The sequence below is a fragment of the Pseudophryne corroboree genome, chromosome 6 (assembly GCF_028390025.1).
Source record: "Pseudophryne corroboree isolate aPseCor3 chromosome 6, aPseCor3.hap2, whole genome shotgun sequence".
Lineage (NCBI taxonomy): Eukaryota > Metazoa > Chordata > Amphibia > Anura > Myobatrachidae > Pseudophryne > Pseudophryne corroboree.
This window is the reverse complement of record NC_086449.1, coordinates 290,166,565-290,172,666: the sequence shown is the minus strand read 5'-3', so window position 1 is coordinate 290,172,666 and position 6,102 is coordinate 290,166,565.

Sequence of the window (6,102 nt, the reverse complement as noted above, 5' to 3'; positions counted from 1 at the left end):
CTGACCAACTGTCATCCCTCCAACTGTCCCTGGTCATGTGACCTGCCCCTGACCTCCAGAGCTGCTGCCAAGGCTGCTGGGAAATATCTGCTTGTATAATCAAATGTACATACTCTGTAGCGTGCCACACGTAATACCTCATATAGCAGGGTATTACATATCTCCACACTAGAATTTTGCGTGTCCTCACGCAACAGGCAATATTCAAAGTTCAATATAGAATAGTCTACATTAAAATTTTTGTGTTACAGTTAAACATTTGAATAAATGGTAAGTACATACATTACATAACAAATGACTCTATACCACAGGCTAATAGCTATTCTGAATACGTAGAGCACCTTTGTTCTTCTTCCCTGACCTCCTCACAGCCTGCTGGAACATCAAATTTACCTCCTCAGAGGTTATCGTGGTGTACTCGCCTGAGTAATACCACTCTGGAAGATACCTCTCACTCTTTTTAGCTACACTAGGTGATTCTGCTGGAACATTAGATTCAGAATTTTGCACAACAGAATCTGGGCAATTGGGTCTAAGGGGTGCCAATCCCTCTGCCATGGACATGCAAGTCACTCCCTCTGTAAGTTTTTCCTGGTCAGTAGCAGTCGAATCTACTTGATTGGGGTAGGCCATGCTGGAATCGGTACCTTTCACTCTTGGTTTGATCTCATGTACTGGCTGTGTAGGAAGTTGTTGCCTGACTGCATCTGGTAGCCTCTGCTGCATTTTCTCACTCTGTTCTTCCACAACTTCTTCATCTGTCCGTCCCAGTGATTGACTTTTCTCTGGGATGACAGGTTCTTGTTGTCTTTTCTCAGTACTTTGAGCTTCCCCTTGTTCTTCTCCACTTCTGTTGTGTTGGTAATCCTGCTGACAGTTGTGTGGAGGATCTCTACAATGCGGACAACACCAGTACTGTTTGCGACCTGTGGCATGTTTGTTGCCTTGCACCTGGACACCACCAGGACCAGTTACATTAATGGCTTTGATGCCCTTCTTTCCATTTGCCAATTCAAACTCAACCATTTCTCCACTTCCCAGGCTTCGGAAACACTCTTCCAGTCTGGCCTTCTGAATGGCAGTATAATGCACGTATACTCTTTTTTTCGTGTCAGTTCGCTTTATAAATCCATAGCCACGTGGTACACTAAACCACACAACTTGGCCTGGAATTCTTCTTGCGCTTGCTTGTTGAATAGCCTCATCAGATGATGTGCCAGACACGCTAACCTGGTTCTGTACTACTGTGTTTTGACCTGCATCTCTGGATTGTCCTTCACAGGGTGGTCCTACTCTCTTCACTCTTCCTGGGGGTTGTTGACAATTTCTTTTGATATGCCCACTTTGTCTGCATCGCCAACAAGTAGGCCTCCCCCGACCGTCAAATTGCTTAGTCACCCCTTTTCCAGTCTTTCGGGGAACATCCCATTTGGGTTGATTTCGCACTCCATGGTCTGGACGCCACTTTTTGTGTCCGGTTACAGCCCATTTCTGTCTCAGGTCTCTTAACTCTCTTCTTACGTCAGTGAGAGTTTGGGTAAGTTCTGCAATCTTGTCATTAAGGATACTAATCCTGTTGTCATCTGCGGTGGGGTTGCCTTCTTGCACTTCCATGTTCGATTCTGTTCGTTGACGCCAAATGTGACACCTGCCTAGGTAGGTACGGTATCCAGGCGGTATGTCCGACCCCTTTCTACAATACTAAATTCCCAACTGGTGTCTGGGACAATCGACTTCACACTGCGAAATAATGAACTTTTTATTACACTGGAACGAAGAACCTCAGGAGTCGTTGATCCTATAATTACTTAAATGCTTTTAGTTAAACGGTGTAACTTTCACTCCACTATCGTATCTCTAAATAAAACATTTGACATTAGACGGTATACACTGCACGTTATTACACAATCAGTACAATTTTAGTTACCTTTGCCCTGCACGGTACCGTGTATAACCCAACTAGTTCACCCTTAAAGTTCAGCTGATCAATGTAGCATTGGTGCACAATGGGTACCTTATCCTGACTAGTTCCACGGTCTATATCTAGAAATGTGGCAAGTCACTGTGAGAGTCGGGGAGGTGAGTAGTAGACTCAGCGTGGAGGTGTTACACCACGGTTCAACAGGGGACTTAATCTGTTGGTTAACGGCTAACCTTATCAGGCAAATCCGAGTACAGAAATTAATTGTTCCCGACTGGCATGCGGTCCACCCTACGGGTTAGTGCTGACTCTGAGGGAAGATTACTCTGTGCCGGTGAGTCCGTTAGCTTGTCCTTGTACCTAGTCTGTAGCCGCTCTTGCTGACTCAAGCCTTGCAGCTGATACTTTGTATACCTCTTTCTGCCGCTGTGCAACTATTCTGTCGCTTTATAACACTGTGTTAGCTGTCCGTAGAAGGGTTATCATTTTCCAATAATCGGGGATACTGAAGTAGTATGATGTAGCTCAAAAACTCTTTGCCTCTGTTACGTGGGATGAAGCTATAGCTGTCCATAGGAGAGTGCTATATGGCCAGTTCAGTACAGGGACCTGGGAGAGAGTTCCTATGCAGCGCTCTATTGCTTGACCATGCCTACTGGTTTAAACTGGTGTAGGCACAATCATGACAGGCTGTGCGACATGCGGCTTTCACTAACCTAGTCCTGCTGTCTGTGTAGCTCTTTTTAGACTTTTACTGAGTGGCTCTCACACACAGCTGCTCTCAGTGGCACCTCCATTTTCTGACTGGAATTTTCCACTGCCAGAGATGCCCTCCACTCTCACAGCTACCTCAGACTGTGTCCTGACCAACTGTCATCCCTCCAACTGTCCCTGGTCATGTGACCTGCCCCTGACCTCCAGAGCTGCTGCCAAGGCTGCTGGGAAATATCTGCTTGTATAATCAAATGTACATACTCTGTAGCGTGCCACACGTAATACCTCATATAGCAGGGTATTACACTAATGCATGTAGATCTTGTATACTACACCTGTAGGACAGAGGAGGGCTGTGGAGGTGGGTGGAGAAGGGCTGTGGGTTGGGAGGAGGTGGAGCAGCAGGAAAGAGGATTATCTCCATCCTGACACAGTACATTGTAAGCCTAGATGGTTGCCGCACTGCAATCCAGTACATTGACAAGCCCCTGTTAAATATTTTGGGGGTGGGGGTACCCCCTTGCCCCCTGTCCCGAAGCCTATGAAGCTATTTAAACATTTTAACTGGATCGACATTACAACTAGAGATGAGCGGGTTCGGTTCCTCGGAATCCGAACCCGCCCGAACTTCAGGTTTTTTTACACGGGGGCCGAGCGACTCGGATCTTCCCGCCTTGCTTGGTTAACCCGAGCGCGCCCGAACGTCATCATCCCGCTGTCGGATTCTCGCGAGGCTCGTATTCTATCGCGAGACTCGGATTCTATATAAGGAGCCGCGCGTCGCCACCATTTTCACACGTGCATTGAGATTGATAGGGAGAGGACGTGGCTGGCGTCCTCTCCGTTTAGACTAGAGTACTAGAGAGAGACACAAATTTTGGGGAGCATATTATTAGGAGGAGTACTACTTGCTGCTGATAGTGTGACCATTGACCACCAGTTTAATTAATCCGTTCTCTGCCTGAAAAAAAACGATACACAGTGTGACACAGTCACATACCATATCTGTGCTCAGCCCAGTGTGCTGCATCATATGTAATACTGTATATCATTATCTGACTGTGCTGAGTGCTCACTGCTCACACAGCATAATTGTGGGGGAGACTGGGGAGCAGTTATAGCAGGAGTACATATTTTAAGTACAGTGCACACTTTTGCTGCCAGAGTGCCACTGCCAGTGTGACTGACCAGTGACCACTGACCACCAGTATTGTGATTGTCTGCTGACCACCAGTATATTGTGATTGTCTGCCTGAAAAAGTTAAACACTCGTCGTGTGGTGTTTTTATAAACGCATTCTGCAGACAGTGTCCAGCAGGTCCGTCATTACATAATATATACCTGTCCGGCTGCAGTACTAGCGTGATATATATATATTTTAATTTTATCTCATTATCATCCAGTCTATATTAGCAGCAGACACAGTACGGTAGTCCACGGCTGTAGCTACCTCTGTGTCGGCAGTCGCTCGTCCATCCATAATTGTATACCACCTACCCGTGGTTTTTTTTTTTTTCTATCTTCTTGATACTAGTAGCTTACTTTAGGAGTCTGCAGTGCTGAGTCTGACAGACAGTGTCCAGCAGGTCCGTCATTACATAATATATACCTGTCCGGCTGCAGTACTAGTGTGATATATATATATATATATATATATTTTAATTTTATCTCATTATCATCCAGTCTATATTAGCAGCAGACACAGTACGGTAGTCCATGGCTGTAGCTACCTCTGTGTCGGCAGTCGCTCGTCCATCCATAATTGTATACCACCTACCCGTGGTTTTTTTTTTTCTATCTTCTTGATACTAGTAGCTTACTTTAGGAGTCTGCAGTGCTGACAGACAGTGTCCAGCAGGTCCGTCATTACATAATATATACCTGTCCGGCTGCAGTACTAGTGTGATATATATATATATTTTAATTTTATCTCATTATCATCCAGTCTATATTAGCAGCAGACACAGTACGGTAGTCCACGGCTGTAGCTACCTCTGTGTCGGCAGTCGCTCGTCCATCCATAATTGTATACCACCTACCCGTGGTTTTTTTTTTTCTATCTTCTTGATACTAGTAGCTTACTTTAGGAGTCTGCAGTGCTGACAGACAGTGTCCAGCAGGTCCGTCATTACATAATATATACCTGTCCGGCTGCAGTACTAGTGTGATATATATATATATATTTTAATTTTATCTCATTATCATCCAGTCTATATTAGCAGCAGACACAGTACGGTAGTCCACGGCTGTAGCTACCTCTGTGTCGGCAGTCGCTCGTCCATCCATAATTGTATACCACCTACCCGTGGTTTTTTTTTTTCTATCTTCTTGATACTAGTAGCTTACTTTAGGAGTCTGCAGTGCTGAGTCTGACAGACAGTGTCCAGCAGGTCCATCGTTACATAATATATACCTGTCCGGCTGCAGTACTAGTGTGATATATATATATATTTTAATTTTATCTCATTATCATCCAGTCTATATTAGCAGCAGACACAGTACGGTAGTCCACGGCTGTAGCTACCTCTGTGTCGGCAGTCGCTCGTCATCCATAAGTATACTAGTATCCATCCATCTCCATTGTTTACCTGAGGTGCCTTTTAGTTGTGCCTATTAAAATATGGAGAACAAAAATGTTGAGGTTCCAAAAATAGGGAAAGATCAAGATCGACTTCCACCTCGTGCTGAAGCTGCTGCCACTAGTCATGGCCGAGACGATGAAATGCCAGCAACGTCGTCTGCCAAGGCCGGTGCCCAATGTCATAGTACAGAGCATGTAAAATCCAAAACACCAAATATCAGTAAAAAAAGGACTCAAAAATCTAAAATAAAATTGTCGGAGGAGAAGCGTAAACTTGCCAATATGCCATTTACCACACGGAGTGGCAAGGAACGGCTGAGGCCCTGGCCTATGTTCATGGCTAGTGGTTCAGCTTCACATGAGGATGGAAGCACTCAGCCTCTCGCTAGAAAAATGAAAAGACTCAAGCTGGAAAAAGCACAGCAAAGAACTGTGCGTTCTTCGAAATCCCAAATCCACAAGGAGAGTCCAATTGTGTCGGTTGCGATGCCTGACCTTCCCAACACTGGACGTGAAGAGCATGCGCCTTCCACCATTTGCACGCCCCCTGCAAGTGCTGGAAGGAGCACCCGCAGTCCAGTTCCTGATAGTCAGATTGAAGATGTCAGTGTTGAAGTACACCAGGATGAGGAGGATATGGGTGTTGCTGGCGCTGGGGAGGAAATTGACAAGGAGGATTCTGATGGTGAGGTGGTTTGTTTAAGTCAGGCACCCGGTGAGACACCTGTTGTCCGTGGGAGGAATATGGCCATTGACATGCCTGGTGAAAATACCAAAAAAATCAGCTCTTCGGTGTGGAAGTATTTCAACAGAAATGCGGACAACATTTGTCAAGCCGTGTGTTGCCTTTGTCAAGCTGTAATAAGTAGGGGTAAGGACGTTAACC